At 44.8% G+C, this 23,354-nt stretch overlaps 1 protein-coding gene across 9 annotated transcripts in view; it reads left to right on the forward strand.

The window, feature by feature from the left end:
• The window catches only part of LOC147031827 (uncharacterized), a 109,873-nt gene that overhangs the window by 40,525 nt on the left and 45,994 nt on the right, over positions 1 to 23,354 (forward strand). The gene's annotated exons all lie outside the window — the stretch shown is intronic.

The raw sequence follows: 23,354 nt of genomic DNA on the forward strand, positions 1-23,354 counted from the left end.
TCCAATGAAGGGAAGAGTAAAGGCCCGGTCACACCTTGACGTTTTAGCCAGCGATGGCAACGTATTAAAATGTATGTAAAACGCTGGCTTACGTTGAACTTTTGATGTTTTTTTTTCAAGACTCGGACGTATTCATAGCGACTTGGTCTTATGTATAACGCATTAATAACGGACACAGAACGTTTCGTTGTGTTATAGATAACTTATACCAACGAATGCTGAACCTGTTGTCGGCCTACACAGCCGATGCCCAACGATAGTCTAACTTAGGCATAGCGCGTTGCACGCATCGCCGACGATGTCGTGACGTAGCCTATTAAAAGGCTGACGCACAACAATTCGAATCATAACTGCCGTAGAAATGGAAGTGACAACATCGCGGTCACACCTTGGCGATCTTGCCAGCGTCTGCCGACCTAAGAAAAATGTGTCTAAAACGTTGGGGCACGTCAAATACGGTATGAGTAAGTTTGGTATACGTGAGTAGAACGCTAAAGTACGCTATCATACGTCGTAGTAAGTAGAGTACGTCAAGAAATTTTAAACATGTTCAAAATTTTTGGACGTACTTTGCGTATGACACACGTTCCGCATGCGATGGGGATAAGTTGTACACACGTCCACAAAGGCTACTTATAAGCTACTCATAAGTCGAAACACGTCGCGGTAATGTCTTTTTTACGCGAAACTTATTTCTAACTTATGTTTGACGTGCTTTGAACCAATTCTTTACGTAGTCCCAACACACATCGACGTATGTAGACGTATTCCAATGACGTCTTCCGGTCGACAAAAAAAAAATAAATGAACGTGTTTCTAGCTTACAACTGCCATATAAAGACGTGTTCCCAGCGGTTTTGGGAATTGGTATATAAAAATGCTGCTCATAAAAGGGGAACCCAACAGTGTTTTCGAGTCCTTTTTGAGTCGATGTCTATGTCAGCAGTATCAGTATCAGTATCAGTATTAGTACTAGTTTGTTCATGTTGGCAGTAGTAGGTGAGTGTGAGGGGGAGGGTGTGGGTTATGATGGATCGTCCTTGCGTCCGCGTGTCCATGGGTAGGAGACATCTTTTCACCATTGTTCGAAGTTCTTCGTGGCTAATTTTTTATGGGGCTTTTTCAACAATGAGCTATGGCTTGTTTTTACGATTTAGGTCTATACATAACGGGTTGGACAAATGCACAATGAACTAATAATGTGCATAGAGCGCTTTGATTACTTATAGATACGATTATACCAACGAATAATTATCGTGAAGCCGGCGTTCACAAACTATGCCTAACGATAGCCTAACTTATCCATGCGGCAGTTTATCTTTGCCGGTGACGTGGGGTTTGCTATTCATAGGCTGCCACTCAACGATTTAAATGGCTGCATCCCCACTATTGAAAGTAGACGCTTGCGCTCAACAATTGGATTTTTTTTACACTCAACGACTTTTAAACGGTACCACTCAGCTATTTTCATTGTTTACAATGAATGATTTAAATTGCTGTGACTCGCCTTTGTTTTTTGACGCTGGCGCTCGGAAATTTTAATCGTTTCTATTGAACGTGCTAAATCGCTCAAACCCCACTATTGAAAGTAGACGCTTGCGCTCAACAATTCGATTTTTTTTTTACACTCAACGACTTTTAAACGGTACCACTCAACTATTTTAATTGTTTACAATGAACGATTTAAATTGCTGTCACTCGCCTTTGTTTTTTTTACGCTGGGGTTTGGAAATTTGAAGCGTTTCTTCTGAACGTGTTAAAACGCTCAAACTCGACTATTTTAAATAGACGCTGCCGATGGACAATTGGAATCATAGCCAAGCTAGACATCGAAGTGTGAACATCCTCGTCATGCCGAAGAAAAGTTTGAAGAATGCTGCAAATAAGTGTCCTGGCCGTGGCCGTGGACGCTGACGCAAGGACGATCCATTATACCGACGTCTTTCAGCCTATGAGTAACTTAAAAGTAACGTCTGTCGACGTGTGGCAACGATCGCGTAACGTGCCAACAACACGTTAATCATAGGTTAGAAATAGGTTTCGGGTACGCTAAACATTACCTCGGCGTGTCTCAACTTATGATTAACTTACAAGTAGCATGTGTTGACGTCTGTCAACGATCGCAGACCGTGCATACAACTTGTGGCCAGCGTAGCGGAACTTGTGAGTCATACGCCGGCATACGTCGTGAAATTTCAAGCATGAAAAAATTTGAGGACAACCAAAAAGTACAACGTTTAAAGCCAGCGTACAACGACGTATGGCAGTGTTTTTCAGCGTGCTCTCAATGTTATCAAAACTTACCCATAACGTATTCAACGTGTGCCAGCGTTTTAGAAAAAAAATTCAAAAATCGGCATACGTTGGCTAAAACGTCAAGGGGTGACCGGGCCTTAACATGTGCTCTCGCTTCCGGTGTTGGATCACGAGTTCTTCGGGGTTTAGTGATCTTGTGAGCAGGATAACCGTTGAATTTAAGGACATTCGTGACGTGGCATAGTTCGCGATGCAGGTTATATTTGTCGCTTATGGTGTAGGCACGACGAACAAGAGTGCTGCTCACAGATTTGAAGGTTGAGGGATAATGAAAAGAGCAGTAGTTGATGTCGTGATCCGCATGAGTTGGTTTCCTGCATACTTTGTGAGAGGGTTTGCCATTATTGGAAATAAGGATGTCAAGGAAAGAAATTGACTGTTGTTGCTGGACTTCCATGTTGAACTTGATGTTGCAGTACTGATTGTTATATGGCAACAGGACAAAATAGATCTCGATACGTTTCTTCAGCACCTTAACAAACATGTCATCGACATAACGTAGCCAGAGCTTAAGTTGAAATGGTGCCGAGAGGAGGGCTGAGCATTCAAATTTTTCCATGAAGACGTTTGCTACGATGGGTGAGATGGAGAACCCATAGCAGCGCCTTCCTTTTGTTGGTCGAATGAATCTCGCCATTTGAGACACAAAAGAAGGAGTTTGTGAATTTGTTCTGGTGATAAACGGTACATACCTTCAGGGTGGAGTCTTCTTGTAGACGATGTTTGATGATAGAGCAGGCCTCTGGAACAAGGATATTGGTTAAAAAAAAAAAAATGATTCGACGTCAAAACTAATGAGAATGTCAAAGTGCTGAATGTGTTGAATAAAATGTTCGAGTTTTTCCACGTAGTGTTGGGTTTTTCCAGCAAGTGGTTGAAGGATCATAGCTACGTGCTTTGCTAGATTACAAGTTTGTGAGCCCCGTGTTGAAACGATGGGCCGAAGTGGAACATCTGGAAAATGAATCTTAGGTTGTCCAAATAAAAGTGGACATGCTGAAGATGATGTGTGAAATTTAAAATATAATGACTTTGAGAGAAGGCTTGCTCGAAAGAAGCTTACCATAAGTTATCCTCTGCATTGCTGGTGTTGGATCTCGGGAGCGCTTCTTCTCGGTATCGCTGTGAAGATTTTGAATCTTGAAATTGTATTCCTCTCGATCCGTAATAACAGTCACATTGCCCTTTGTTTGCAGTCAGTATGTTAACTGAAGTATCGTGCTAAGCATGCTGGTACTCACTTTGCCGACCTCGGAAGGATGACTGGCTTGGTCGACCCACCTGGTGCACTGTACGTTCAACGGTCTGATGAGCTTGAACTCGAGACCCGAGGATCTTAAGCCAGCCACCTTAACTGTGAAGCCAAAACCATGCTTTACCCTTCCTGTGAACACCAGGATGACAGATTATATCTGAGTCGGGATTCAAATCCAGGCGAGACGGCTTTGAGATGAGTGTGCATACCTCGAGGCCACACTGTAATCATATCGTGTGCCATTGCCTCTGAAATGCCACATTTGATTAATTTCAAATCCTTTTTGGGATAACATCCAATTTTCAAGTTATTCTCTCTGGCAGTGCAGAAGTGCATTTGCAGGTATGAAATTCACCCACTGATGGTAATTCCCCAATTTAACATGAAAGTAAAAATCTAAGTTGGAGGTGGCCATCCGAACTGGGTTTAACATTTCCATTTTCACCCAGAGTACAATCACTATTTTCAACTTATTTCGTCCAGTGGGTTAGCAGTGCATAAAATAAGAGTCCATACAGTGGCCTGCAAAAGTATTCACCTTCTCCCAATAACGCCACAATGAGAAGAATTATGAAGAAATGATTTTTCCAAATGAACCTTTTTTGTTAATAACTGAAGAGATCAAACTAAACACTGTTGTAGCTGAAGGAGGTTACATGTCAGGAATACCTGCAAAAAACGTGTCCAAATCAAAATTCACTGGTTGCAAAAGTATTCAGCCCCTCAGGTAACTACTTGGTGGAAGAATCTTGTGCAGCAATGACTGCTACGAGTCTTTTTGGGGTCGATCTCTACCAGCTTTGTACAGTGAGGTGGTGAAATTTTTGCCCATTCTTCACGTGGAAATTGCTCAAGTTCTGCCAAGTTTGATGGGGATCGTCGATGGACTGTAATCTTCAAGTCTCGCCATAAATGTTCAATTGGGTTCAAGACAGGACTTTGGGCTACTCAAGAACGTTTATTTTCTTCTTATTCAGCCACTCCAGTGTGACTTGAGCTTTGTGCGTCAGATCATTGTCCTGTTGTAGAGTAAATCTCTAACCCAGTTTCAGATTCATGGCCGACTCGAGCAGGTTTTCAAGGATTCTCTTGTACTTTGCACCGTCCATTGTCCCTTCTATCCTAACAAGCTTGCCAGTCCCTGCTGATGAAAATCTGCCCCATAACATGATGCTGCCACAACCAGGCTTGACAATGGGGATGATGTTAATTGGGTGATGTGCATTGTTGGGCTTGTGCCAGATGTAATGCTCAATTATTGTCTCATCTGACCACAAATCTTTTCTCCACATGCTGCAGTATCATTAAGATGCTTTTTCACAAACTCCATACGAGCTTTCAGATGTCTTTTTCAGTAATGGCTCCTTTCTTGCCACCTGCTCAAAGAGGCCAGCTTTGTGATGGGAACGGGATATTGTTGATTGATGAACCCTGACCCCCATCTTGGACATCGAGCCTTGCAGATCTTTCAGTCATTATTGGATTGACAGTGATATCCCAAACCAGTTTCCTGCTTGCCCGGTTGCTGAGTTTGGATGGGTGACCTTATCTGGGTTGAGTCTGGGTGGTATGATAAGTCTTCCCCTTCTTAATGATGGATTTCTCCGAACTCAGAAATAACGAGTGACTTTGAAATCTCCTTCTCACCCTCTCCTGAACTGTGCTTCTCCACTACTTTGTCTAACTTTTTTTGAAACCTCCTTGATCTTCATGTTTGCTTTGTTGGTTGACCAAGTGGGTTTCACCTTAAAACTCCTTGGATAAGTGGTTGAGCTGATTACAGACCAAAAAGGATTTGAAATCAATCAAATCTAGCATTTCAGAGGCAATGGCACACGATAGGATTACAGTGTGGCCTCGAGGTACGCACACTCATCTCAAAGCTGTCTCGCCTGGGTTTGAAATTAAATCGCTGATAAGACAGGTGAAACCTATTAATTATTTTGTAACCTTTCAAACAAATAATTTACTCCTGCAGTGATTTAGGCAAAGGGTTTGAATACTTATGGAACTTGGAATCATCTGATTTTTCTCTTAAGGCCCAGTCACACCTTGACGTTTTAGGCAATGTATGCCGATTTTTGAAAAATTTTTTCTAAAACGCTGGCACACATTGAATACGTTATGGGTAAGTTTTGATAACATTGAGAGCACGCTGAAAAACACTGCCATACGTCGTTGTACGTTGGCTTTAAACGTTGTACTTTTCGGTTTCCTCAAATTTTTTCATGCTTGAAATTTCACGACGTATGCCGGCGTATGACTCGTACGTTCCGCTACGCTGGCCACAAGTTGTATGCACGGTCTGCGATCGTTGACAGACATCAACACATGCTACTTGTAAGTTAATCATAAGTTGAGACACGCCGAGGTAATGTTTAGCGTACCCGAAACTTATTTCTAACCTATGATTAACGTGTTGTTGGCACGTTGCGCGATCGTTGCCACACGTCGACAGACGTTACTTTTAAGTTACTCATAGGCTGAAAGACGTCGGTATAATGGATCGTCCTTGCGTCAGCGTCCACGGCCACGGCCAGGACACTTATTTGCAGCATTCTTCAAACTTTTCTTCGGCATGACGAGGATGTTCACACTTCGATGTCTAGCTTGGCTATGATTCCAATTGTCCATCGGCAGCGTCTATTTAAAATAGTCGAGTTTGAGCGTTTTAACACGTTCAGAAGAAACGCTTCAAATTTCCAAACCCCAGCGTCAAAAAACAAAGGCGAGTGACAGCAATTTAAATCGTTCATTGTAAACAATGAAAATAGCTGAGTGGTACCGTTTAAAAGTCGTTGAGTGTAAAAAAAAAATCCAATTGTTGAGCGCAAGCGTCTACTTTCAATAGTGGAGATGCAGCCATTCAAATCGTTGAGTGGCAGCCTATGAATAGCAAACCCCACGTCACCGGCAAAGATAAACTGCCGCACGATATGGATAAGTTAGGCTATCGTTGGGCATAGTTTATGAACGCCGGCTACACGATAATTATTCGTTGGTATATCGTATCTATAAGTTATCGAAGCGCTCTATGCACATTATTAGTTCATTGTGCATTTGTCCAACCCGTTATGAATAGACCTAAATCGTAAAAACAAGCCATAGCTCATTGTTGAAAAGCCCCATAAAAAATTAGCCGCGAAGAACTTCGAACAATGGTGCAAAGATGTCTCCTACCCGTGGACACACGGACGCAAGGAGGATCCATCATAACCCACAACCTCCCCCTCACACTCACCTACTACTGCCAACATGAACAAACTACTACTAATACTAATACTGATACTGATACTGTTACTGCTGATATGGACATCGACTCAAAAAGGACTCGAACACTGTTGGGTTCCCCTTTTATGAGCAGCATTTTTATATACCAATTCCCAAAATCGCTGGGAACACATCTTTATATGGCAGTTGTAAGTTAGAAACACGTTCATTTATTTTTTTTGTCGACCGGAAGACGTCATTGGAATACGTCTACATACGTCGATGTGTGTTGAGACTACGTAAAGAATTGGTTCAAAGCACGTCAAACATAAGTTAGAAATAAGTTTCGCGTAAAAAAGACATTACCGCGACGTGTTTCGACTTATGAGTAGCTTATAAGTAGCCTTTGTGGACGTGTGTAAGCGTCCGCATATCGTGTGTACAACTTATCCCCATCGCATGCGGAACGTGTGTCGTAAGCCAAGTACGTCGTAAAATTTTGAACATGTTTAAAATTTCTTGACGTACTCTACTTACTACGACGTATGATAGCGTACTTTAGCGTTCTACTCACGTATACCAAACTTACTCATACCATATTTGACGTGCCCCAACGTTTTAGACACATTTTTCTTAGGTCGGCATACGCTGGCAAGATCGCCAAGGTGTGACTGCGATGTTGACACTTCCATTTCTACGGCAGTTATGATTCGAATCGTTGTGCGTCAGCCTTTTAATAGGCTACGTCACGACATCGTCGGCGATGCGTGCAACGCGCTATGCCTAAGTTAGACTATCGTTGGGCATCGGTTGTGTAGGCCGACAACAGGTTCAGCATTCGTTGGTATAAGTTATCTATAACACAACGAAACGTTCTGTGTCCGTTATTAATGCGTTATACATTAGACCAAGTCGCTATGAATACGTCCGAATCTTTTAAAAAAAACATCAGAAGTTCAACGTAAGCCAGCGTTTTACATACATTTTAATACGTTGCCATCGCTGGCTAAAACGTCAAGGTGTGACTGGGCCTTTTATCTAACTTGTTCGCATTTTATCAGCATTTTTTAGCTTTTTCACTTTTGAGTAGTTTGTGAATTTTTATTTTTATTTTTTTTAATTGACATTCACTCTCAACAAGGCTGAACGCCGCTATTTGTAAAGGGCTACAAAGAAAAAGAGGAAGAGGGAAAATTGGCAAAACCTTCACCTAGTTCTGAAACAAGGAAACCTCTTCACAGGACCATTGTGCAGGAGGGGGAAACTAGGCCAGGTGGAAAAAATAAATTTTCCTACCCCCATTGCATGTTTCTCGTATTGGATGTTTAAGGAGACACCAGCTGTTTAAACCCCATACTGGATGGCCATTTGGCTCCCGAAGATAACTCATCTACCCTTTGTCAGGGGGTGTTTTTCATCTTGGCAGGGTGTCAGTCACCCTTCCCATTAGGCAAGCCAGTGAGGGGTGTCTGTCTTGTTGCCGACAACCCAATCATGTGGCAGGTAGCACTGGGTTACATATTACTGGTCAGGTCAGGTATGTGAGCATCCGCCAGAGCAGCACGTCGCTGCGTCCTCTTTCCACCGGTACTCCAGGGGCCTCCGTCTGGCCATCACCCAGGCAGATGCCTGGCCCATCTCCATCTCCTTGAGATGCCGATCAACCACGAGGCACGTCGTCTGCCCATTGGCATCCTCCACTCAGGAGACCTCCTCGCTGAGAGAATCTGGTGAGCAGGATCAGCGTCAGGAAAAACGAGCCACATGTCCATACAGCCGCAGCTGACGCTCACGGACTATGCAGGTAACAAATCTCATTTGAGTCTCTCTCAGCAACCACTTGTTGGACACAAAGTCCGACCAACGATAGCCAAGGATTCTCCAAAGAGACCTGGTACCAAAGGAATTAAGTCTCCGTCTCACATCCTTGGTCAGAGTCCAAGTCTCGCATTCATAGAGCAAGACTGGAAGCACCAAGGACCTGAACACTCGGACTTTCGTCCTCCCGCACAGGTACCGGCAGCGCTACACCCCATTATCAAGTGAATCCATGACTCCCCAGGCCCGACCCAGACCTCTTTTGACCTCTGACTCACAGCCAACAGAGACATGAATATCATGTTACCAGTAGCAGTTCCAAAGACTGAATTGACTGACAAAACTGTGAAGACTATGTATTAAGTTTCATTTGAAAGAATCATGAAACTAGAAGGGCACTCGATAGAGCGCATACCTCCGCCACATAATGCCTGATCCATGAGAATATGGGCCCAATACATTTTTGAAATATCGTTTTTGGCCCTATCTCGCAATGGTGAAGAATCACTAAAATATTTGGATCGTCATCAAAATCGAATCCATTCGTCTTTGCAACACAACCAACATGTCCACCAAGTTTCGTACGAATCCTTCCGCAACTTTTTGAGATATCATGATATATATATATATATCATTTTTGGCCCGATCGCTCAGTGGTGAAGAATCACTTAAAAAATTCTAGTAGTCTGATCCGGATCCGGATCTTCACCAAAATCTAATCAGTTCGTCCTTGTCACACACCGAATGTGTCCACAAAATTTCATGTGGATCCGATTTCAACAGACAGAAAGGGGTGAAAAATAACCTCCTTCTTCTTCAATGGTAGAGGTAATAAGCTCAGAAGGTATCAAAATGTGAAAACTTTTGGAGGGATGAATACTTTTGCAGGCCACTGTGTGTAAATCAACCAAGTAGTTTTTGATTCTATAAGTGTTTCAAGCAGAGATACTATTGTAATACTGTAAACTTTGGACTTGTAATACACACACCCACTGGGAGCAGCGATACATGATACACATTTACATGGAGAATTTGTGTCGTGTCCCCCTCCCGAACCTTGCAACTGATTTATTTCTTGAAACTCTATACCAGAAACACCCCCTCCCAAAGGGACCATTGTTGAAGGCCTATTCTGTAGCCTGCTTACCTTCAAGTTCAAGCTGAAGCCCCATATCACTATCTGCAGTAGACTGTTGTTGCCACCAAGTGTTTATTTTCAACAGCAGTTAGGGTTGTGGGCTTTCTACTTTTGGGAAAAAGCTTCTGCGACACTAATCTGCTGAGCGCGCTTCATAAAGAGAGCTACCTCTGTATGTTCAGAAATGGCCACTGTACTTGGAATCAAAACTATACTACAATTAGAAGGGCACTCGGTAGAGCGCATACTTCCACCGTGCAATACCTGATCCAATAGAATATATCAGGCCCTATAAATGTATCGTTTTCAGCCATATCTCTCAATGGTGAAGAATCGATTTCAAACTTCTCGTAGTCTGATCCGGATCCAGATCTTCACCAAAATCGAATCAGTTGGTCCTTGTCACACAACGAACCTGCCCACCAAATTTCATCCGAATCTGTCCACAACTTTGAAATATCCTGCACACAGGCAGACTGGTGAAAACATAACCTCCTTCACCTTTGGTGGTGGAGATAAATGAAATGGTCAGAAGCATACCCCTACTCATTATTTATTGAAACGTGCAGTTCATCGTTCATACTTTTTGTTGTCACTTGTACTTTTCATCCTAATTATTAAAGATCTACAAACATGCAAATTACCTCCCCCCCCCATCCCCAAAATGCACAGTGGTAGGTCCATAGATAAGTTTGGCAGAGAGGCGGGATTTCTCTTCCTGATTCTACATTTCTTTCTTCTCTTCTTCATGGTCTCTGTGGCACTGCTTAACACGAGAAATTTGTTTGGGGAACTTTTTGTCCCAACAGGATCGAGTAAAACTGAAAACGATGGCCGGACAGCATTTGTTCGACTGCCACAATGGCACGGTTTACATTGGAGACAGCCATGTTGTAAAGCTCCGTTCCGTTTCAGTGCTACCTTGAGTGCTTTGAATCAAGCGAGCTGCTTGGCGAACAGCAATAGAAACGAGTGAGTTCATGGAACACTTTACCCCACACAGCCTTGAGAAAAAAGGACATGCCTGGGGTCTGCAATGAACAAATTTAAAAGGTTGTGATGACGTAAAATACTGTAATATTTTGGCCAAGTCCTGCTGAACTGGTGTTTTGAAAGGGCCAGAAAGGCGATTTGTTTTCTAGAATGTTCAAGTAAATAATTCAATTGACATAAAATAAATATTTTGAAGGTTGTGGAAAAAACTTTTTGGAAGTTTATCACCGTTGATGCAGTGCCTTCCACACCACCTTATTTAGCACGTGACATTAGTTCTTCGTTCCTGTCCTTTGTGTCCTTTATGACATCACTCAAAACAGTGAGTTTCTTGTTTGGAATTACTTTCAATTTTAGTTAACTCCCAGAGAGGCAGATGGAGTAAAAAAAAAAATTGATTGATCTCCTCTCTGAGCATACCCGATCAGGACGAATTCAGAACCAACGTACTCCTAAGTCACAGGTTTTGGGGTTTAAAACTTCTTTTTTTTTGGCAACTACTGCATGCCTTTGAGGTGGATAAGATGTCACGGAATGATAGAATGCCTCCATGGAGTCCAGATCTAACGCCGCTTGACTGTTTTTACTTGAGGATCTCTGAAATCGGTGGTTTATACCACGAGACTGAAGTCTGGTGTTGGATTAGTGGTTAGGGTGGCTTTTTGTGGTTGGGTTTCGTGAAGATCGGTTGAAAATTGTGAACAGGAGGTGACACAGACAGACAGAAAAACCAAATCTTCTGACCAATATACTTCAAAAATCTTCTCCTGGTGTATCGGCTTTGATGTCCGTCGGCACACAAAGTTACCGTGCTTCCCCATTGTCTCGGGTCACTCAGTTGTTGTTTTTTTTTTAATAACTTTTTTATTTTCATTTATGGATGTTGTCTGATTGTTCTGTGATTTTTATTTTTATTCTTTATTTTTATTTTACTTTATTTTCCTCCTGGTTTTCCAGCTTCAATGTTCATTGGCACACAAAATTTCAGCTTTCTATGTCACCCGGAAGGTACCAATCTTTAATATCAGTCAATGAGTCAGTCAGTCAGTGAGTTAGTGTTGAGAAAGCTTTATATTATATATGTATATATATATATATATATATATATATATATATATATATATATATATACATATATATATATATATATATATATATATATATATATATATATTGTGACGTCCACGGGACTTGAACAGTCCCGCCAACGTAGAATGAGCCGAAACGATGGAGGCGGTTTATTTTTTATAACCCAAAGATGGCGGTTTTAATCGCTCTACAGCAAACGGGACGAGGAAGGTGGCACGAGTCGCTTTTTACTGAGTTAATAATGTTTATTTCTCTAACCAGAAATAATAATAAGACTCGGCAAGAGGAGGGATCCGGGGCGATTCGACGGGATGGTGGTGTGGGTTCGGGCGTGGGGAAAACACAAACAATTCCAATGGATATACAAATCTCAAACCCTCTAAGGCGCCAGGTACACACACACACACACACACACACACACACACACACACACACACACACACACACACACACACACACACACACACACACACACACACACACACACACACACACACAACGTAGCTGGTCCTGGTGGTCAGGCTGGCCCGTGGTGTCGACGCAACAGTCCCTGGATTGGCGCCGGACGAGCTGGTGTCGACCTCCTGGTGTAGGCCCAAGACCGCTCACAGCCGCCACGGAGCCAGTTCTGGCGCCAAGATGCGAGCAGGAGAGGGAGGCAGGTCCGCCCGCCGTTCGATCCCGTTCTCCGAGCCAGCACAACTCCAGAGCCAACCGAGGTGAGGCACGAGGCACAGCTAGGCCACGAGATACGACGAATCGAGGAACGAACCAGCGCAACGAGAGAGCGCGATCCGAGACCCACAGCCTCGACAAGACGCTTTCTTTTTATGACTCCTCTTCCACTTCTTTTCCCGAACAGAACCTTTTTATACTCGAGTCCTCGTCACTTCCAATCGAGCCCTTCTGTTGGCCCTCTGCCGTCGCCTTCCGCCAATCATGATCACGGGGCGGAGCCATCCGCAGCACTGTCCTGTTACGTCACGGCAAGCCTACAGGGAATACTAAAAGGGTTTACGCAGACACACTTACCCTAACCCATCTCCCTATCTAATTACGTGACAATTATCATTTCCCCCTTGAAGAAATGGACATTTACTAGACAACTTATCACCACTGAATTGCTACTTATTGCATCGAGATCCTGGTACAACTCGAACAGCATGGCATACCTAATTAAACATCCTAATTACCCTTTGAATGCATACCCCCCCCTCAGACGTAACACTATATTGTTATGGTTTCCACCCGCTCGGCGTGCGAGCGACCGCTTTTAACTAATCACGGTCACGCGCCCACCGGATGGGCAATCCTCGTCGCAGCTTTTGGATCAACGCCGAAATCCAGCTACGGGTGTGTTTTTAATCACACCGTAAATCAGCCAACTATTTGTTCGTTTGTGGAGATTTTGTTGAGGAGATGGTGAGATGTCATGGTTGGCACTGAGGTGGGGATGGCATGGTTGTTGAAATGTGGTTGTGGTTGTTGAAGTCGTAGTTGTGGTTGTTGAAATGCGGTTGTTCCAAAATAAAGATAGCGAAAGAATAATGGCTGATTCAAAGATCACAGCCCGGTTACACAAATAAATCCCTTTAGACATCGGTGGGGAAATCTAATTTGAACACGCACTTATCGACATAACTGATCTCTGGGAAACCTGAATGGTGTTCTGTGAATTTCCACAACCGTAACACTACCCCCTCCCCTTTTTACAGACTCGTCCCGAGTCGTCAAATTTTTGTGTGCCTTCATGTGCAAGTTTCCCCGAGTACGATTTACCTTCGGATCCCTGAGTGCGTCATTTGGTGTATTCATGTCCCAAAAGTAAATAACCTATGGGCTGAGTAACTAACTAAACAAACTCACTCATACTGACGACTTGACTACAATTGCCAGGGGGAAGAAAACTCATTTACAATTTACCCTTAACCTTAACCTGATAAATTTACACGAAACCATGGCCCAGGACTGATGAACTCTGTGGGGAAAAAAGGGCATGGCAAAGTTAGTCATAGTTTGAGGGTGAGCGCCCCCGCAGCTGAAGGTCGGATGTCTTCGGGGCCTGTTCAAAAGGCCCCGTTGTCTGTCACTGAACCTTTTTATGTCCAGCTGCTGGAGGCAACTCACCCCAACCCGGCATGCCATATGCCATCCCACAGGCCATTTTTTAAGCAGGGAGCCAGGCTGCCCAAATGCAGTCTCTGGCTCATGAAACAAATGCAGGTATGAACAGGGAATGTGGCCGGCTGCCCAATGCAGTCTTTGGCCTCCCCCTTGAAATGAGCGCAGTGATCACAAAACGGTGCACGGTCTGCTCAATGCAGTCTCCGTGTGCAGCTGCCTGCAGGGCAGTCCCTGCAGAACACTGGATGGGCACTGACGCAAGCAACACAAGAATAAGCGGATGGATGGATGATGCAAACACGATGCACGGGCTGCTCAATGCAGTCTCTGTGCGGCTGCCTACAGGGCAGTCCCTGCAAAACAGTGGATCGTACTGGCACACATGGTAATGGATGGAATGGGGCAAATGCAAATAAGGGCTAGCAGCCATGGGGTCAAGGCAGAGGCAGGCAGACAAGGCATGGCAAGGCCGGCACAGGCCGCTGTAGCCAAACACAGGCTGTCAGGTGAAGCTGGCCAGCCTCTTGTCTCGTTCTGGAGGTGTGTGGAGGGAGTGCGGTGGTGCCGACCGGTCTGAAGGCGGGCTCGGACCTACCCTACTGTCTCCCTCCCAACCTATCACCTTTGCCTGTCTCTGTCCATACCCACTCCCTTAATTTGTAAAAAATCCAATTTAGCCCCATCTTTTTTTTTTTATTTTTTTTATCTTTCCTTTATAAATCATCTCCCTAACCCCCAGTTATTGTCTCTGTCCGGCTAACCTATCCTGTCACCTAGCCTACTCCCAACCCCTACGTTCCCTTCCTGGAGGGGAATAAGGAAGAACTAGCGTCCTGTCTTGAGGCCCAATCAAGCCTCAGAATGGCCTCCTCATATCTCAGCGATCTAACCCAAAGTGGGTCCAGCGGCCCACAACGAGAGCGAGGGGATGGATGGTGTGGAGGGGTACACTTCCCTATGTACCCTAACATTTATTAACTTTTAACTACCCCGGGCTTTCCAAAAGCGCCTGTCGCTTAATCTATTGGTTCTACCAACCAAGATTCCCGTCGCCTGTGTTGGTGCCCTCACAAATTTGGGCCTTTCCCTCCAATTTTCCCTCGTGCCCTCGCACGGTCTCGTGGCTGGGACGCGTGGCTCCCTTGGCAGGAACTACCCTCTGCCGATTCTCCAACTATGGCACCCCCGGGTCCTGCGACTGTCTCCGAGCCTACCAGCTCCCTAAAATTTGGGGAGTGACCTCCCTGGCTACTCCCCCTCGTCGCTCACGTGACAGGCTAGCGCCACGGACCCCTTTCCCCGGGTGTCCGTGCCCACGACAATGCCCACGTGGCTATTGGTGCCACGGGCCCACAGATGCCAACCCTCCCGATTTCATCGGGAGGCTTCCGAAAATTCACCCAAACTCCCGCCCTTACGATCACTATCCTTATCCTCCCGAAATTTTGATATTTTTGCACTGTTCACTAATCAGAATGTACTAGTATGAGAATTGAATGAAAAGCATCGTCTGCTACGTATAGCATGTGGTAACTCCATAACGTTCGCTGCTACCAAATTGTACGTAAAAAATTGCAAATTCAAATGAGGAGCAGCGAAACATTGGGTCTGGATCTCGCTTATGCGATCATGCACTGAGATTTAGTGCATGCGGTATGTGTGCAATACAGTGCATGCGGTATGTATGCACAGTGTATATGCATGCGATACGCTCACTGCATGCAGCTGGGCCCCGTACCAGCCCGGCGGTCGCGACCACCGTGCGGTGTTTAACAGCCGCTAGAGTTCTACGAGTCGCGCTGCAGCTGTGGAACATCGACTTCGAAGTTACTGATGCTTCAAGCCCTCGATGTTGATTACGAAATGGCAGAAAAGAAGCTTACGAAGACCAAGAAATGGTCTCAGAAGTACAAGACCGAATACAGTCTCCAATACCCGTGTATTCGAAAGTCTGAAAGAGGAATTCATCATGCGTATTGTACAGTATGCAGCGTTGATATTTCAGTTGAGCACGGAGGTCGCGATGATATTCGGAAGCACGTTGGAAGCAAACGGCACACGGACATTGCAAAGGAGAGATCTTCGAGCACGAGTACCGGTACACTTCTGAATTATTTCACCAAACAAGGGACAAGCGAGGAAGAGGATGTTACCCGAGCGGAACTTCTCTTTAGTGGATTTATTGTGGAACATAACTTGCCCATATCAGTCTCAGATCATGCTGGACCTCTATTTCAAAAGATGTTTCCAGATTCAAAAGTTGCTTCAAAGTATGGATGTGCAAGAACAAAAACTTCAGCAATAATTGGTGAGTTGTCAAATGTTACTGCTTCATCTATTGCCGATATTGCTAGACTAGCTCCATTTAGCCTAGCTACAGACGGTAGCAATGACAGTGGTGAGGCCCAGCTATATCCTGTCCTGATTTCGTACCATGACAACAGTGTTGGGATTGTGAAGCAAGGTTTGCTAAGTTTGCCTGCGTGCAAACAAGATTCCACTGGAGAAAACATTTTCAAACTGCTTGATCATGAGTTCAGTGACAGGAAAATTCCGTGGGGAAATTGTGTTTCCTTTTGTGCTGATAATGCCTCTGTCATGGTGGGCAAGCACAAAGGAGTCGCTGCTTATATCCACAAACAAAATCCAGAGTGCTACATCATGGGATGCCCTTGCCATATGATGCACAATACGGCCAAGAAGGCGGCTCAGGCCTTACCCATTGAATTAGATGACTTTCTCATCGATATTTACTACTACTTGGACAAAAGTAGTAAACGCGTCAAAGGAGTGAAAGCACTGCAAGAACTCTGTGATGCCCCGACACACAAGATTCTGAAGCATGTCGCAACAAGGTGGCTGTCCCTTGGTCAGTGCCTAGACAGGCTGATTGAACAGTGGGAGCCACTTCGCCTCTTCTTCAAAGAAGAAGTACGAAGAAAAATGCAACCAACTGTAGCCAAGACTCTAACAACGAGCAAGAAGGACGGCACTGTATCTACTGCCAGTACTGGCACTGCAGGATCAAGCACTAGTGGAGCAGCATTCACCACTACCACTGCAGTATCTGCTGCGAAGAAGACAGCAGGGACAGCACCAAAACCAATGCTGAGAGCAGGTAGCATCACCGGCCCTTCATCACGTTCATCTACAAAGCAGATCCCTTCAGAGTCGAGAAAGACTGTGATAGTCCCATCTACAGGCAAAGAAGGACCCAAGTTAAGTTCTGCTTTTGCCAAATCACTTGAAAGAAGCTCAGCAAAACCTTCGAATCAGAGGTCTTCTTCCTTGGCTGCACCTACCTCAAGCTCTCTCCTCAAACGTAAAATTGGATCTGGTACTACGAGTCTGACCTCTTCTGCTGGCAGTAAACGCAAGTGTGATCGCCCTGCGGCTAAGTGTACTACGAGTTCTACAACTAAAAGCGCATCTTCCTCAAACACTGTGCAGGAATCTAGAGAAAAACGTGTCAACAGGATGTTCTTGTCTCCACAAACAAAACTCTATTGTTTCTTCCTTCAATATGCTAACAAGCTTTTTGAGAAGGGGAATCTTCTGCTCCAAAGAGACGAACCCTGTATTCATCTCCTGCACGGAGAATTGAATGGTCTTCTGAAAGATATCTTCGTACGGTTTTTGAAACCATCGGTGTCATCGGTTGCTCTGGTAAATGTACCCTTCTCTGACAGAAATCATCAGAAGAATGATGAGGACCTCATGATTGGGAACGATGCCAAACTGTATATAAGGGAACAAAGGAGTCTCAAGAAATCCACCTTCACTCTGAGTGAGTCAGACATCCAAGGTTTCTTCAGTGCAGTTCGCTCATATTATGTGAAAGCCTGCAATTATATCTTCAAAACCTGGCCGCTAGATGATGAATTAGCCAAGCATGCTCAGGTGCTGGATGTTAAGCTACACCAAGAAGTGGGGTTTGACTGTGTGGAGTTTTTCATCAAGAAATTCCCCTGTCTGTTCAGTGGCGGTGATAGTGACATAGACAGTCTTGAGAGTGAATTCGCTCACTACCAGGCAGACGCCTCCATAGCTACAATTGCTACTGAGACAGTGAGAGTGGATGAGCAGTGGCATCGGATTTCACAGCTCACAGATCCCTGCACTGGTGCCAAGAAGTATCCTAATTTGAGCAAAGTGATGAAGGGAATCTTGGTCATTCCTCATTCGAACGCATCATGTGAGCGGGCACTCAGTCTTGTACGGAAGAATCATACTGAATTTCGTCCCAATTTGAGTGTCAAAACCCTGGAAGCTCTCTTAATTGAAAAACTAGCTCATAGCACCCCTTGCTACCAGAGAGAATACAGCAAAGACATAATCAGAAGGGCTAAAAGAGCCACACAGCTGTCACTCAGCAAAGCTGCCATGGAAAAAGCAAGCAGCAGTAGTACCAGCCAGTAAGGTAAGAAAAATATTGCTTCTTTTGTGCTTTTTGTTAATCTTTGATTGTCCCCTAACTTACTAATATTAACATACATGTAACATTAAAAAGTGCACAATTTTCCCCTTTTTTTGTTCAAAAAGTGGGAATTCTTAACATGTTAAATGCTCCAAAATAGGGCTCAGAGGGCACGAGAGAGCGTCTAGAACCCCAGAGCTTCCAGGGCCCTAAGGCAGGCCCTGGGCCCCGCCGCAAGGGTCGAGCGCTCCGCGCTCGAGATGTGCGCTTCACGCACATTATTTGGTGTCGGTTGCAAATCCTCCCTAATTCTGATTTCCAAAAGTTGGCATCTCTGCGGGCCCCGTATCATGCGGGCCCACCCATGTCCACTACACTATCCCCGGCCCCTCTTGGACCCTTGGCCTACCACAGCTGACTAGCCCGGTGCCCGGGGTACCCACAAAGCGATACTCACCGTTCGCAGCCACGCTCCCAGCCCATCAACAGGACTCCTGCACCCCTCCAAACGGGTTTCGAGCCTCCATTCTCACCAACAGCAAAACAACCTCCATTTTGTCAATTTGACGAACCCACTATCTACCATTACTCTGACCCTGGGGTCCCTTGGGTGGGAATCACTCCCCCCCCAATCACTCATCGCACCATGCATACCACATTCGCTCCATACACTCAGGCCTGTTGGCCCTCACTCACTCAACATGTTTCCATTCATTTCACTCCATCGCTGAACACTACCATTCCGCTGACTAAATCCCTCAACTCACTCATGCTCCCTCGTCATTCCTTACAATATAGCACATCCTTTTAACCTACGTAGCTAAGCTACGTCCCCTCTACACATTCACAGTCTGTCTCTGTCTTCCAAAAATCATTTCTATTTCCCATCCTAAATCTAACCTAAAATCCCTCTAACTAACCATTCCACTGGCCCCATGAGGACTTGTCCCTGCCCCATGAAGCCGGGCTAACTAACCCTTCACCCTAACTAGTTCTGTTCCTGTGTCTCAAGGCAAGGGGGTTTCCTACCCTCTGCCTGGGAATCCTGTTCACCCAAATTGGCGAGGCTTGCTTTTTTTTTTTTTCCTTTTCCATGCTCACCAGCACGGAAACTCGCAACCTGCGCTCTTTCCCCGTGACGTCATGGCAGCTGTTCGCGCTTCGCGTACCTCGTCCCTCCTCGGACGGAAACATCCGGCAGAGATTTCCCTTCTGCCGGATTACAACCATACGTGCAGCCACGACATCACCCTGCGCATTCCAAGCAAGCCTCGCGTGGAGAACCCATCCGGTCCAAATTCATATCCCAGCCTAACTTCTGTCCGTCCACGGGATCGGCTAACATCCACCACGTGTTTCCGGACCGGATTTCACTTGCGCAGGCGCGTAAGCGGCGGCATCGTGCGAAGCATGGCACGGACCCCGCGCGCGCTGCCATGCGAATCCGGCACGGTCCTCGAAACAGCTACGGCCGCTACTCGGCCTTTGTTCCTCGTCTGGTGCCATCTTCGTCGCCATTCAACACACGCATTCCTGCATGCCATGACGCTCACACACCTTATCATTACACTCTCATTCGGGCATGTGGTTGCGTGTTGCCGCATACCGATCGTCATTTCTCTGACATACAGCGACCTCACACACGCGGTTCCTCTCACATACGGCCTTTCACTCACGCATGCAATTTTACTCACGCGCGCCCTTTCACTCACGCTATGCGCGCGTTTTAGCACACCTTTGGAAACCACACACACCGAAACAACCATGCTGAGGATTCGCGCTACCACAAGGGGTCCCGGGGCCTCCATACCCCCCAAGCTTCGCGTGTACCCGTTCACAGCACTCGCCCGCTCTAACTCGCAAAGCTCGACCGGACCCACCCAGTCGCAATCCGCTTCAAGGGGGCATATTCCCTCCCCTCGTTCCTGAGGGAGGCTATCCTGCTGCTTGTACCGGGTCACCAAACATTCTGCCAGCTCAGCCCCATTGTCCCTCGCTAACTCCGTGTGTGTGTGTGTGTGTGTGTGTGTGTGTGTGTGTGTGTGTGTGTGTGTGTGTGTGTGTGTGTGTGTGTGTGTGTGTGTGTGTGTGTGTGTGTGTGTGTGTGTGTGTGTGTGTGTGTGTGTTCGTCTTCAATTTCTTTTAATTCACCCTCTATCTCCCGTGTCTCTGTTATTTCTTTTAATCCCTATGTCTCCCTTTGTGTCTCTGTTAATTCCGTCACCTTGTTCATTACCTCCGTCTCTTCCTGGCTTTTCGTCTCTATTTTTCGGACGTCGTCACCTCGTGTCTCGTCTTGCACGTTTCAGTCACCCAGGCTCCCGTTATTATTTCCACAGTCTCCATTTTCAGGGTTTGCCCTAATTGTTGTTTCATCCGACGAGTGATGTCAATCAAGTCCCACACCACTAACGTTCCTCCCTGTGGTGATGTCAAACATCCCCTATTATTGTGTTGTTCTACTTCCTGGTTCCATTTGAGTCGTTATTCCTCTTCGAGCTTTTTGAGTTGTTCATTATCTTTCCAGAGTTTTTCCATCTCTGTAGACTCTAACTTTGCTCTCTCCTTGAGTTGGTTAATTTCAAATTCATATTGTTTTTGTTTTCTACCCCACCGTTCCTCATGCTCTTCATTCTCCAATCTCATAGTTTCCTTCAACTGGCCAAGCTCCTTTTCCTGCTTCATTTGTTGTTCTTTCACTACTCGTCCTTGTTTCCTCTCCCACTGTCTCTGATGTTCTTCCTTCTCCAATCTCGTGGTTTCCTTCAATTGGTTAATCTCCCTTTTTTACTTACGAAATCTAAAGATTTCGTCCACGAAATCTTTAGATTTCGTAAGTAAAAAAGGGAGATTAACCAATTGAAGGAAACCACGAGATTGGAGAAGGAAGAACATCAGAGACAGTGGGAGAGGAAACAAGGACGAGTAGTGAAAATCTAAAGATTTCGTAAGTATATTGATGACCTCCGTTTCTGTTTGTTTGTTACTTACGAAATCTAAAGATTTAAATCTTTAGATTTAAATCTAAATCTAAATCTAAAGATTTCGTAAGAAAATTGATGACTTCCGTTTGTATATTACTTACGAAATCTAAAGATTTTGTAAGTATATTGATGACTTCCGTTTCTGTCTTGTTTGTTTGTTTGTTTGTAGGCGCGATAACTCGAGAACGGAAGAAGCTACCAATGTCAAATTACACCACGTGATTCAGGAGGGTGATGGCTAGTGCTGATTAGATTTTGGTCAAAATCGGTCAACGGTCAAGGTCACAATGAGGTCAAACATTCAATTTTTGATGGTTTGGAACAGAATCATCGTAGAAACTTCTGGTTTGCGTCACTACCTTCTCTCGAGACAGCTTTTATTAGACAAGGTCAGAGGTCAAGTTGATGATTTCGTAAGTACCCGTCTCTGACTGCTTGTTTGTTTGTTTGTTTGTAGGCACGATAACTCGAGAACGGAAGAAGCTACCAATGTCAAATTACACCACGTGATTCAGGAGGGTGATGGCTAGTGCTGATTAGATTTTGGTCAAAATCGGTCAAAGGTCAAGGTCACAGTGAGGTAAAATATTCGATTTTTGATGGTTTGGTACAGATAACTCGAGAATGGAAGAAGCTACCAATGTCAAATTACACCACGTGATTCAGGAGGGTGATGGCTCGTGCCGATTAGATTTTGGTCAAAATCGGTCAACCGCCAAGGTCACAGTGAGGTCAAACATTCGATTTTCGATGGTTTGGAACAGAATCATCGTAGAAACTTCTGGTTTGCGTCGCTACCTTCTCGAGAGACAGCTTTTATTAGACAAGGTCAGAGGTCAAGTTGATGATTTCGTAAGTACCAGTCTCTGACTGCTTGTTTGTTTGTTTGTTTGTGGGCACGATAACTCGAGAACGGAAGAAGCTACCAATGTCAAATTACACCACGTGATTCAGGAGGGTGATGGCTCGTGCTGATTAGATTTTGGTCAAAATCGGTCAAAGGTCAAGGTCACAGTGAGGTCAAACATCCAAGAGATGATAACTCGAGAACGGAAGAAGCTACCAATGTCAAATTACACCACGTGATTCAGGAGGGTGATGGCTAGCGCTGATTAGATTTTGGTCAAAATCGGTCAAAGGTCAAGGTCACAGTGAGGTCAAACATCCAAAAAATAACTTGAGAACGAAAGAAGCTTCCAATGTCAAATTACACCACGTGATTCAGGAGGTTGGTGGCTAGCGCTGATTAGATTTTGGTCAAAATCGGTCAAAGGTCAAGGTCACAGTGAGGTCAAACATCCAAAATATTCGATTTTTGATGGTTTGGTACAGAATCATGGTAGAAACTTCTGGTTTGCATCGCGACCTTCTCGAGAGACAGCTTTTATTAGACAAGGTCAGAGGTCAAGTTGACGATTTCATAAGTACCAGTCTATGACTGCTTGTTTGTTACTTACGAAATCTAAAGATTTCGTATGTATATTGATGACTTCCCTTTCTGTTTGTTTGTTTGTTAGTTTGATTGTTTGTAGGCACGATAACTCGAGAACGGAAGAAGCTACCGATGTCAAATTACACCACATGATTCAGGAGGGTGATGGCTAGTGCTGATTAGATTTTGGTCAAAATCGGTCAAAGGTCAAGGTCATAGTGAGGTCAAATATTCAATTTTTGAAGGTTTGGTACAGAATCATGGTAAAAACTTCTGGTTTGCATCACTGCCTTCTCCAGAGACAGCTTTTATCCGACAAAGTCAGAGGTCAAGTTGACGATTTCGTAAGTACCAGTCTATGACTGCTTGTTTGTTTGTTTGTAGGCACGATAACTCGAGAACTGAAGGAGCTACCAATGTCAAATTACACCATGTGATTCAGGAGGGTGATGGCAAGTGCTGATTAGATTTTGGTCAAAATCGGTCAAAGGTCAAGGTCACAGTGAGGTCAAATATTCGATTTTTGATGGTTTGGTACAGATAACTCGAGAACGGAAGAAGCGACCAATGTCAAATTA

This window comes from Eptatretus burgeri, chromosome 2 (genome assembly GCF_056783735.1).
Source record: "Eptatretus burgeri isolate ZD-2024b chromosome 2, Ebu_testis_v1, whole genome shotgun sequence".
Classification (NCBI taxonomy): Eukaryota; Metazoa; Chordata; class Myxini; order Myxiniformes; family Myxinidae; genus Eptatretus; species Eptatretus burgeri.